This window comes from Aethalodelphis obliquidens, unplaced genomic scaffold, assembly GCF_003676395.1.
Source record: "Aethalodelphis obliquidens isolate GAN/ISIS:26980383/991018 unplaced genomic scaffold, ASM367639v1 scaffold25, whole genome shotgun sequence".
NCBI lineage: Eukaryota > Metazoa > Chordata > Mammalia > Artiodactyla > Delphinidae > Aethalodelphis > Aethalodelphis obliquidens.
The window spans coordinates 99,567-112,833 of NW_020837969.1; positions in this window are offsets into that span (position 1 = coordinate 99,567).

A 13,267-nucleotide genomic window follows, 5' to 3' on the forward strand; every position below is an offset into this window, starting at 1 on the left:
CTAGTGCCCTGTACAGTCAGCCCTCTGTGTTTACGGATTTCTGCATCTGCGGATTCAACCAACCTCACATCGAAAATGTTCAGAAAAAAGTTCCAGAAAGTTCCAAAAAGCAAAACTCGGGTTTGCCGTGCACCTCACAGACAGATACTGCGTGTTTTACGTATTGGAGGTCGGTTGCAGCCCTTCTTGAAGCAAGTCTCTCAGCGCCATTTTTTCAGCAGCATCTGCACACTTCATGTCTCTGCGTCACATTTTGATAATTCTCACAATATTTTAAACTTTTTCTTTACTAACGTTTATTATGGTGATCAGCGATCTTTGAGGTTTTACCGTTGCAAAAAGATTATACGACTCCCTGAAGGTTCTGATGATGGTTAGCATTTTTTAGCAATAAAGTATTTTCTGATTAAGGTATGTGCATTTTTTAGACATACTGCTGTTACGCACTTAATGCACTACCGTAAACGTAACTTCTGTGCGCACTTGGAAACCAACAAATGTGTGTGACTTGATTTATTGTGATACTTGCTTTATCGCAGTGGTCTGGAACCGAGCCGGCAGCATCTCCAAGGTCTGCCTGTACATGGTGTTTATATTGTGTACAACTATTTACATAGCATTCACATTGTATTAGGTATTATAAGTAATATGGAGATGATTTAAACTGTACAGGAGGATATCCGTAGGTTATATGCAAATACTACGCCATTTCATTTAAGGTACTTGAGCATCGGCGGGTTTGGGTATCCACGGGGGTCCTGGAACCAGTCCTCCAGTCCACCAAGGGTTGACTACAGTGCATCTAATCTATTTAACTTTGATACTGTCTTATATTTTGTCCCTTTTTGTTACATTGAGTTTTAGTGAAAAAAATTGTTTTTCTTTTCCTTACTGGGAGGAGGTGAATGGGGGGATCCTTGCTAAGCAGGAAGCACGTCTTTTGACGGTCCGGGGGGCTGTGTACGTGGTGCTCGTCCCCCCAGTGTGGGTATATAAAGCTTCCACGTATAGACCATGTTGCTGAACTTGACTTCCTGGTGACTGGAGTGTACGTAATTACGTGTTAGTTTCCCATATCACTATAGGAGGAGTGGAATCTTCTGGCCAGAGAACTCTGTAGATATCAATGTTCCAGTCAATAGAGGTTTGCTTTGAACTGTTGCCTTTGGGAACAGTATTCCAGAAGAAAGGTGGTTTGAGCCTTCTTTTGCCTTGCAGACTCTGTTAGATAATTGTGGTGAATGGCGGTTGTATCTGAGGCAGTGTTGCTGCCTGTCATGGGTAATAAATGACAATAAGGAAACCATCTTTCACTGAACCGTTGGTGGGAGAACTCCATTTAAAAGGCAAAATTTCTGAGGGAAATGATAGGAATTCCATTTCCCTGGCACATTTTATGCTTTTTCTTCTTTTTCAAAGAATCCATCCTTAAAGACTTCTGAAGCCCAACAAGATACAGCAGTGGAAGTGATCTAAGATATTGGCCATTTCCTCCTAAATTAAAAATGAAGCAAAATAAGGGAACAAGCATAAAAAGAAAAATTGAGAAGAGCTTGAATAACAATTTAGGCCTCTACAACCAGTGATCTAAACTTCCTCTATTCCAGGCCTAAGTTTTGATCTTCCGACGTCTACATCCACTTGAGGATTGAAAATATTTAGGTTGGCGAATCGACTGTTGCAGGAGAGCCCGAGAGTGCAGGGCAGGAAGTTTTCCTGTGAGTGACACGGGTGAGAAGTTTTCACACGCAGAGTTCACTTGGTTTTGTTTTTTAAAGTGAGGCTACTCTGAACATGGTAGATTCCACAAGTCATCAGTCGGGAGGGCTGCCTTAAGCTCCGTGGAAGGAGCCGGCTCTCCCCTGTGGGAGAGCCTGTGCTCTGCCCACTTACCTCCTGCCAGGGAACCATGGTGGTGGGGGATTAGCATCGGCAGAAACAGCAGCATAACCCTGGGCCCAGGACTTTTTGGAATCGGGATCACATTTAGAGGGAAAGGCTTGTCCCATTTAGATGAGAGGTGCCCAAGAATTCTGGAAAGACGTAGAGCTAGACCGATTTTTCAGGACTGTTGCAGAGGTCGAAAGCCATTAAATTCAAAAGCCATTACTTCAAAAACTGTATTTAAAAACAGAAAGACTAGCTGCTGGCAGCTGAAGATATGGACCGGACTTGAAGAGGGAGCGCAGGGCTGGAAGGAAGAGGTCTACTTGGCAATTGGCCTCCAAAAATAAGGGCAGCATCAGGCTGTACGAATCTCCAAATGGTTATTGAGTGCCTCACCAAGTATAAAGTGGGTTCTCCAATGCTCCCTCGTTTAGAGTCGGAAGACACAGAATTGTTAGATGAAGCCCAGCTTTGCCAGTCTCAGGCTAAACAACACTCTCCACCTGCCAGGGCCTGCTGACGCGGCCTGCAGTTTATTTTCCCCGGGATTGAGTTGTCTGCAGTGTCCATAGCCACTGAGTGAGGCCAGTGGGGAGAGGGCAGGGGTCAGAAGTGGGTGTGCGCAGATGCCTGGCTCTTACTCCATTTCCAAGGTCACTTATTTTAAAAGATTTTAAAGGTGTTTCACTAAATTAAATTGAGCTCAGTATTTCCAAAGAAAATTGGGGAAGAGTTCTGTACACCACCTGCTCATCACTCAGTAGCAGAGTTGCTTGGTGAAGCCCACGGATCTCACAGGCCTGGAGCCTGAAAATGATGCTGCCCTTATTTTCGGAGGCCAACTGCCAAGTAGATCTCTTCCTTCCAGCCCTGCGCTCCCTCTTCAAGTCCGGTCCATATCTTCAGCTGCCAGCAGCTAGTCTTTCTCTGTTTTTAAATACATTTTTTAAATGTAAAATATACATAGCAAAATTTACCATCTTAACCATTTTCAAATATACCGTTGAGTGATAACTACATTGACATTTTTCGTGCCCCCATCGCCACCATCCAGCTCCAGAAGTCTTTTCACTTACAAAACTGAAACTCTGTGCCTGTCAAACAGTAACTCCCCATTCCCCTCTCTGGCCAGCCCCCGGCAACCAGCATTCCACTTTCTGTCTCTGAATTTGACTAATCCAGCTACCTCCCATAGTGGAATCATACAGAATTGTTTCTTTGTGACTCTGGCTGATTTCACCTAGCACAGTGTCCGGTGTTTGTCCATGTTGCAGCACGTGTCAGAACTTCCTTCCTTTTGAAAGCCGAATAATACTCCATTGTACGCCACATTTTGTTTCTCCATGTGTCTGTTGATGGACTCTTGGATTGTTTCCACCTTTCGGCTGCCATTTTCTTTTTGTTTGTTTGTTTGCTTTTTGCAGTAAGCGGGCCTCTCACTGTTGTGGCCTCTCCCGTTGCGGAGCACAGGCTCCGGACGCGCAGGCTCAGCGGCCATGGCTCACGGGCCCAGCCGTTCTGCGGCATGTGGGATCTTCCCGGACCGGGGCACGAACCCGTGTCCCCTGCATCGGCAGGCGGACTCCCAACCACTGCGCCACCAGGGAAGACCCTGCCATTTTCTTTTGAACGTCTAATGTTCCTCTACAACCTGGCATCATCCACGTGGGTCCCTGACTGCCTCCTTCCCTACACCAGTCACCCAAACATTCTGGAACATTCCTTGCATTTGTGTGTGTGTAAACCAGCCTTTCTGAGAGGCTCGTAATGTGCTTCCTTTGCTCGCGCACAGCTTTCTATGTCTCTTTCAAGACTGAGCTGGGATCCTGCCTTCTCTGCCTTCTCTGAGGCCTTCCTCAGCTGGAACTGATCTATTTCTTCTCTGAAATCCTACAGCAGTTATTGTCAGCAACCATCTTTTCGGCAGTGAATCGTGCACAGTTTTATGACAACTCTCCTACTGTCTAGAACTGTTATTGAGACATTTCACTTAACTTTTCACAATGATCTCTTCCTGCTCTAACAGGATGATTAAGTCCATGAGAGCATGTGTCTCGTGTGTCTTTATGCCCACTGCCTTCCATTCCGCCCACATCTTTGCATCGTACCTTACACAGATGTGTTTAATATTTCCATTTGAAAGTTATGGACCTGATTGCACTTTAATTCAGTGAAGCGGCTGATCAGGAGCCAACTTCCTAGATCATTTTTTCCCGATTTCCTCCTGAACAGCCTGAAGAAATATGGTCAAACAGAATGCAAGAGAAAGAAGTCTTCCTGTTAGCATCCAGGGTTAACGGGCACATTTATCTTTGAGAGAGAAGGGAGATTATTATTTAAATGTCTTATTTTTAGCTTCTGTGTTTCAGTTAAAGCATGCTTATATATGGTTTTGGATTAGAAGGTTGGCAATAATATACACACTTGCCAAGACCCTAGAGATGATGTTTCCATTTAAACCCTTCTGATTAGAGGATGGCTTGACCTTTACAGGTCTTAAATCACTATAGACTGCTTACTGTTGCAGGGATGCTTTATTTTAACTTCTGTTAATGAAAATTGTTACATCTTTGGTATTGTTAAAAAATGCCATTTGGTCCAGGTTTTAGATGGGCATTTTGTTATTAAATTGCTTCCCCTGCACAGTGATGCATGGCATGCAGCCTTTTGTGTTAATTCTCCTGCCTTTCCCCTGTTTTTCTTGAAGAAGTAGTCATCAGTAATATATGCAGCTATAAGTAACAGACACCTGACTCTCAGTGGCTTAAACAAAAAATACATTTTTCTTACGTAATAACTGCATTTGCTGGAGTTAGTTCAGCTACTCGATGATATCGGCAAAGATCTAGGCTTTTTTCTTTATTTTAACTTGGCTTTCTTTAGCATTATGTCTTAAAGCTTGTTTTGTCAAGCTCCAAGTGTCCCCTTAAGTGCAAGAAGGGGGAGATGGGAGGTGGGGCAAGCAAGAGACTTCTCCCCTCTTGCCTGTCCTTTTTATCAGGAAAGCAGAAGCTTTCCCAGAAGCTCCCAGCTAATATTCCCTTATGTCTCATTGGCCACAAGTGGGTCAGTTGTCCCCTTAGCTGCAAGGGAGGCTGTCAGGGTGCTTGCATTCCAAGTTCTGTAGTGGAGTCTGCAAGGGAGAAGGAGGTTAGTAGCAGATGCTACTAATGATTTGGGCCTTACTTGAGAAATTGCATAATGGTCTAATTATGTAATTTCTACTCAACTGCTGTTCACATACTAGGTGTTAAAGTATTAATTGAGTTGAAAAGTGATACCTCCTTCACAGGAATTTTGTGAACTTTTGTATTGACTTTCAAACTCTTGTGTAGAAAATCTTAGTTTCTTATTTGGACAGAGCTATAAAAGAGAAACACACACACACACACACACACATACACTCACACAACATTTGAAGGTAAGTTACATCATAGCCTTTGGCCCCTAAATACTGTGTGTGTTTCTCAAGAATAGGGCTATTTTCATATATAACCACAGTATACTTATAGACTTCAGTAAAGTTAATATTATTACAATACTTTAACCTACCATTCATATTCCAGTTTTGTCAATTGACCCGATAACTTTCTTTGTAACATTTTCAGTACAGGATCCAGTCTAGGGTTTGATATTACATTTAATTGTCATGTCTGTTTAGCCTCTTTAATCTAGAACATTTCCACAGTGGCACTGATTCCTCAGAGAGCCCCTTTTCCCAGCTGCCTTATGCTAAGATTCCTTAGATGCAACAATTTTCAAACTTTTTGGTCTCAGGGCCCCTTTACCACTTTTGTTCATGTGGGTTATTGCAATTGATATTTAACCGCATTAGAAATTAAAACAGAAGTTTGAAAAATATTGTAATTGATTTAAAATAATAAACTCTTTACATGTTAACATAAATAACATACTTTTGTGAAAATAACTACTTTCCAGAACAACAGAACATATTTTGTGAAAAGAGTAGCATGGTCTTACATTTCTGCAACTCTTTTAAATGTCTGGCTTAATAGGAAACAGTTGGATTGTCATTTCTAGAGTGCTGTTTATGTGTTGTGATATGTTATTTTGGTGGAAGTATATGAAGGAAATCAGGCCACATGCAGATAGGTAGTTAGAAAAGGGAGGAGTATTTTAATAGCCATTTCAGAAAATTGTAAACACTCTTTTTTGATACCACACCAGAAGTTGATAAGTGATAGTTTCTTAAAGCACAGCTGCTATGTAAAGTATGAAACCACATCAGAAATGAACATTTCCTGTTAACTTACATGGAAACCCACTGGTCTATCTTGTACTTTGAATTGGTGTTTTACCTGTGCGTGCTGTTATAACATGCCTTGGTCATTTAGAAAATCCTGGTTCACTGAGTTATGTAGATCTTCCACATGTTGACTCCTCTCATGGTACAGTATCCAAAAATCACTTTTATAAATATCACAACTGATCTCATTCGAAAGATCCTTTAAGTATTGGGAAGCTGTCGAACTCATGGCGCCAGACAAGTTTACCGAAACTCTACTTTTATCTTAAAAGCTTGACCTTTAGCATTTCTTCTTCCTTGATGCCCTGAGTTCTAATGAAGACTGGGACTGCTTTCTGGGGCCTGCTTGTTCCTTGCTTCCTTTTCATTGAGTGGGAACAGTGGTGTTTCTGTCTAACCCCCACGAGGCTGATTGGCCCTCTTCTTGGTAGAGTTAGAGATTTTAATTACCCGCGGCAGCCCTCGAAGAGGTGATAAGCGACAGGGCATCACCACTTGGACAACACAGGTCGGCACTGATTAGCGCGGCTGGTTAGAGCCACGACTAATGAGGCCGAGGTCACGGACTCGGCCCCGAAGCCCAGGCAGCCCGGCCACCCTCCAAATCGCCGCCCCGCCGGGTCAGCTGCCTTCGCAGATGCCCGCTGCCTTCTGGAAGGGGGCCAGGGAGGCGCGAGCCAGCAGCCAGCAAGGGCTCCTTTCGTTTAAAACCAAACAAAATAAGAACAGGGTCTCTAATGCACCACCCCCGGCGATCCCTCTCTAGGAATATCAGACTTAATTACTTACATTTAATTTGTTAGCCATTGGCTGGTGAATTTTTTAAAAACCCGATGATTAATTAGCATTCTTATAATAAGCACCATTAAGATCTATTAATGAGAGTTGCAATGGATCAACGATTTAATTTTCTTAATAAAATGAATCGGGAAAGTATTGTTTAGGAGGAACTCCATACTGCGAGCATATGCTCTCTGCCTGTTTTGTGACCTTGATGTGTTTTGCGAGCCAGAAATGGAGCGGAGGATAAGCTGATTGCGGTACGTCCGCCAGCAGCTCTGACTTCCCAGAGCGAAGCCGGGCTGCGCGCGAGGACAGCGGAGTGTTCACGCAGCTCGCAAACACCACAAGCTAAGGAGGGCGAAGCCCGCTGCAGCCTGTCCTGTCCCTTTCCTGCTGCATCCCCGGTGACGCTCACCGAGACAGGCTGACCGCAGCCTGTGACCCACGTCACACCCAGGACAAGTGGGAGGACGGTGCAAACTGGCTTCAGAAACGTGCCCGGCCAAAGCGCACCTGTCGGTAAATCCAGCGCTTTGCTGCCGGGTGTGAACGTCCGTCTTCACGGCACGTCTTGATCAAGCAGCCACCCGGGAGGGACGGCTCCAAAGGGCAGGAGGTACAGAGCAGCACCGTGACACGTGCCTGCCCCCAAACAGCAACAGCGCCCGGCTGGCTTTCAAAGCGTCGCGGCGCGTTCTCCCGGGGCGACAGGTGCGCGGCTCGGATGCGATTCAGCGAGGGGCTCCTTGCCCATCACCGACCGTCGGGCTGTAGAGGGCCGGCTGGGCGGGACGCGGAGGTGGCGGCCCGGGCCGGGGCCCAGAGCTCCGGGCTCTGCAGCCTGGACGCGGGACCCGGAGCCCGCGCAGGTCCCGAGAGCCCGGCCCCCGCCCCCGCCCTGCTGCCTGGGGAGCCCAGTCTGAGCGAGTAGCGGATCGGCTGCCTCAGCCCCTGAGGGTGGCGCCCGTGAACGTGGCGCGCGCGGGCGCTGGCTGCGCTTTGGCCCGGCTGGGAGGTCGGCCGGGCCCGGCGCAGGCAGCCCGGGTCCCCGCGGGCCGATGCTTTTCCCACGTGCTTTCGTGCGGTCCCTCCGCGGGGCGGGGATGATGCTTCAGTTCAGACTCGCTCAGCCAGGGCTCTTCAGAGCCTCACTGTGGGGGGGCGGGCGCCCTGCCTGTGACGGCTCCCTCCTCCTGCCTGTCCTCTCTTGCACACGGCCGTGCCGTTGCTCGCCGGCCGAGTGAGTTGTTAGTGTCCCTGGGCTGCGGTCGGCAGGCTTCCACTCCGGCGGGGGCGGCAGCGGCCCTGCAGGGAAGGCTCCTGGAATGCCCGCGTGGTGCCCGTGCGCTTGGAGCCTTGGAGCTCCGTGTGAATCTGCGGCCGTGGTGCGCAGCCTCGCACAGCGGTTGCTGAAGAACGTCAGAGCTGACAGTCTTCTGTTCTTGAACTGTCCACTTACCCGGGCTTCTGCAGCCTCAGAGCTAGAACCGGGATGAAAATGCAGGCTTCCCGACTCCGAGGCCTCGCCAGGATCCCGGGCCGAGTCACACTGAGCTAAGGCAGGCACGCGGGACTCTGCGGACCCCACGCGCCGCTGGGTTCCCAGCCTCCCTCCGAACCCCCTGTTCCTGGTGCTCTGACCTTGCTGTGGCCTCTGTTTTGTCTCTTGGACATTCCTTCCCAGGCCAAGGCTGCCGCGTTTGCTATTCTTCCTTCCTGGGTGGGAGCTTCCTCCCCCAGCCCTTCCCATCGCTGAACGCAGCTCAAGCCTTGCTCTTCAGAGACGCCAACCCTGACTACCTGCTCCCCCGTGGCCTCAGCCTCCAGTTACTGTTACCCCAGCCTGGCAGGGGTCGTGTTGTGTCACTCCTGGAAGCCCCATCCTCTGGTTCTCTGTGAATGACGCCCCTACAGTCCTGCCACAGCGTGATCCTTGGAAGCTTTCCTATCTTGGGGTAGGGCTGATCGTGGGCAGGCCAGCTGCAGCGGAGGCAGACTGCCCAGTTCCAGACCCTGGACTCAGATCCTTTGCTGGGGTGCGGCAGGTGCTGGGGGGACAGGCCAGCCACAGCTTTGGAGACACAGTGCGGACTCACAGTTGCACAGTAATTGGGGCAGGCGGTGATGGGAGGGAGGGAAGGCCACAGGTTTTCCAAGAGGCAGTGAGCAAGTGAGGGGACAAGCCCACGGTGGGGACCGTGGGAGGCTCAGAGGAGCCAGGGAGGGGCGCCAGGAGCGGGGGTCTAAGTGAGCAGCAGGGAGAGACTGTCAGCAGGTGACAGAGCCCCAGTCCCCCGGGCAGGACCGCGAGAGGGGAACCGCCGGAGCACGGCAGGCAGGCCCCCTGTCCTCAAGGGGCTGGGCTGTCGGGCAGTGACCTCCTCGCCAGAACTGGGACCCGACCTCAGTCACCGGGACGAGCCAGGGGCTCAAGCTCCCGAGTCCCCGTCTTAAGGACCCGTCCTTCCTCCAGGATGTCAAGAAACTCTGCTCAGGGGTAGGAAGCCAGGAGGACGTGGACTCGACACAGTCTCGGGAAGGCGCCGGGAAGAGCTTATTACAACTGAGAACCATATATGGAGAAAAAAATAAGTCTGACCACTTGATGCATTAAATACAGTCATTTTTCCCTTGAACATTTACTTGCATTACATCCTCCTGGAACGGTGTGTCAGAAGAATACATAACCCCACCTCGCTTCTTCTTTTCCAATAACAATTTTTCCCAATGACACAGAAGAAAGGATTCCCAAGTTGGCTCAGGGCTCCCATCGCCTGGTGTACGGCGTCTCACGCAGAAACCTCAGCAGGAAAACCAGAGTTCACTCCGTCCTACTGACACCCCCTCCCTCTCTTGGGATTTAAACAAGGACGTGTGAGGCAAACAGAGACTCTCAGTAGAAAATCTCACGAAAATTGGTGCAAAGTGTGATTTTAAATATCTGGTGCCCAGGGGTGAGGCGGGAGGGAGGGATGAACACGTGGACTTTTAGGGCAGTGGAACTACTCTTAATGATAAAGCTGGATACTTCTGTCAAACGCACAGAATGTACAGCATAAAGAGTGAACCCAAGTGCAAACTATAGGCCTTAGTTCATAATCACATATCAACATTAGATTATCGGTCGTGACAAACGTGCCGCGCTAATGCAGGATATTAATAACAGGAGAATTTGTGTGCATGGCTTCTAGGGGGAGAGAATTGAGGGGTAATATGGGAACTCTCTGTACTTCTCTCTCAATTTTTCTGCACATCTAAAACTGCTTTAGTGGCTTCCCTGGCGGTCCAGTGGTTGAGACTCCGTGCTTCCACTGCAGGGGACACAGGTTCCATCCCTGGTCGGGGAACTAAGATCCCACATGCTGTGCAGTGCAGCCAAAAAAAAAAACTTCTTAAAAATAAGATCTGACATTTAAAAAAATCTAAACTTCCAGCTATAAGATAAATAAATACTAGGGATGTATATGATATGGTACAATAAGATAAATAGAATTAATACCGCTGCTGTGCACTGCGCACGAAAGTTGCTAAGAGAGAAAATCCTGCGTTCTCATCACAAGGAAAAACATTCTTTTCTTTTTGTTTAATGTTGTATCTCTAGGAGATGATGGATGTTCACTAAACGTACTGTGGGCATCATTTCATGTTGTGTGTAAGTCACAAAATTCTGCTGTACACCTTACACTTACACAGTGCTGTATGTCAATTATATCTCAAAACTGGAAGAAAGAAAACCTAAAAAAAAGTGGCCAGGTCACAATGAACAATTTGAGTGAGAAACCACTCAGAAAAGTACAAAAGGGCCAGAGAGAAAGGGCACATGCACCCTGTTTCCTTTGCTACTTTTTATACCATAAGGATGGACGTACTCGGATGAGAGAAGCGTTTGCACGACGATGATGCTAATGAATTATGAGTTTTCTGAGGCGGATAGGTGTACAGATATCCAAACAAAGGAACAAAAATCACCACAGTTAGGTATCAGGATCTCCTTCACGTTCTATGGTCTTTTTGTCTGCTGGGATCTCTTTCTACCTAGGTGTGAAATAGAGACAAGTTAGATGAGTTTCCCTTTCTAGTATATTTAAAAGAGGATCTTGGAGTCAAGCAAAATTGGAAGAAAAAAATTGGAACTAGAAAGGCTAGTGCTGGGTGAAATTCAGCAGAGGGGCTCCATAGTGAAACAGACTAAGGGTAGTGAGGAGTTTGAAGGTTGAGGATAAAATGGAGAAAAAAATAGTTATTCTTGAAGGCCTGAAATAGGCAAAAGTGGAGACATTTAAAGGGATAGGAGCCCCGGGGAGAAATAAGTCAAGGACAGCACTGAGGAGAGGGTACAGCTTCTTAGGAGAATAGAGAGTGGTCAGTCCTTTCAGGAGGAGCCGGATGGGGTTACGGGGTAGGTGGACCGGCCCCAGTGCTGCTATCGTGTCAGAAATGACCCCTTCACGAAACACCGCCCACAGACACGTGCACGGCAGCACTGGTCACGGTAGCCAAGAGGTGGAAGCAGCCCAGGAGTCCATTGATGGATGGGTGGATAAACAAGCTGTGGCGTCTCATTGCAATGGAATATTATCCAGCCTTAAAAAGGAAGGAAATCCTGACACCTGCTGCAACACGGATGAACCTTGAGGATATTATGCTAAGTGAAGTAGTCCAGTAACAAAAAGGCAAATACTGCATGATTGCACTTATACAAGCTACCCCCGGTAGTTAAAAATACATAGAGACAGAAAGTCGCAGGGTGCTTAGCAGGAGCCCAGGGCAGTGGCGATGGGGAGGCCGTTTAATGGATACAGAGTCTCAGTTTTGCAAGACGAAAAAACTCTGGAGGATGCACTTCACACCACTGAACTGTGCACTTAGACCTGATTAAGATGGTCAGTTTTACGGTACTCGGGCTTTACCACAATGAGAAATAAAACCAAAACAGCTGCCCCACCCCTGGAGTGGTCACAGGGGCCACATCGTGAATTTTCTCATCATTCTGGGGGATCTTCTGAGCTGCGCTCCTGACTTAGCCCCGCCCCCTGCTCTGTCCCTCTCTACAGTCCCTCGGTCCCCAGCCATCCTTGCTCTCAACTCAAGGATCCAAGGAAGCACACGCTCAGCTTCCTGGTTATGCCTTGTTTTCTCTGCCCGAGGGTCTCGGGCTGTCTCAGGAGGACGGCCCTGCCTTGCCCCGTTCCCTAGGAGCCCGCAGTGCAGACTGCCCCCCACCGTGAGTGCCCCTTAGCCCCTGGGCCTCTCACCCCGCCCTCGTTGGCATACATACAATTGTAACACGACTGTGCAGGGAGCAGGGCTTGCTCTGGACCCCGTGCTCCCGAGAATTCGAGGCAGAGCCGAATTTCTATTATCACTTAGTAACTGGAGTTTTGCAGGCTTGGGATTACTGCTAATGGAAAGCAGACGGGCCACGAATCAAGAGATAAGCACTTCAACAGCCAGCACCACGCGGTACAGCACTTTACGTGGCCAGAGATCATCATTGTAGACAGATTTGCAAACTCCTCACTAGCCCAGAAACACGATGCCCCACTAGGCTGTCCAGCGGCCCGGACCGGCCCTGCCTGGCGGGAGCAGCTAAGAGGCTGCCCAGCAGGGAAGCACGGCTGGCTGCCCGAGGCCCAGGCGCACCTCCTTGGCAGGGGAGAGATTTAATTTTGTCTTCACTCTCTGTCTGGTACCCAAACCTCAGAGAAGCCCTCAGAGCCCAAAGCCCTTCCGTATGCCCCTCCCTAGACTCCCTCAGCCTTGTCGCCCACCGCGGCCCAGAGAACAGGCGGTGACAGGCCTGGGACAGGGCTGCTGCAGGCGAGGGGCCCTGCACAGTGGCTCTCGACTCTGGGAGAGAGAAGTGGCTGTAAAGACTGACGTTTCCCGGGGTTTGCTGACCTCTGGTCTCCGGGCTCGTCTTGCCCTTTCTCCTCCGGGGAGAGTGTCAGCCCATCATACATTTACATGAGGGGCCTTTTCTCCACAGATCACATCACCCCCTCTCCAGTTGCTAAAAGGCAATTTAATATGCAGAAGCTCTGCTAGAACAGCATTAGGTTATGACATGAGGAAATGGAAAAAAGAAAAAAAAAACACAACAACCTAAGCCCACTCTCCGCCCTTCAGTCGTCCTCTGAGAGTGACGTGGCCATTGCTCAAGGACGGAGCAGGTGTGCTGTGCTCCTGGGCTCAGCCAACGGGAGGGAAACAGAGGCAAGTTCAGCTGTTGGCCAAAGGCTGTCAGGACTCATGTGAGTTCTCAAGTTCAAGTCGCTCCAGGGGCTGCAGGGGCTCGTGTTTCCGCTCCCTCGGCTGGCAGTTGCTGAG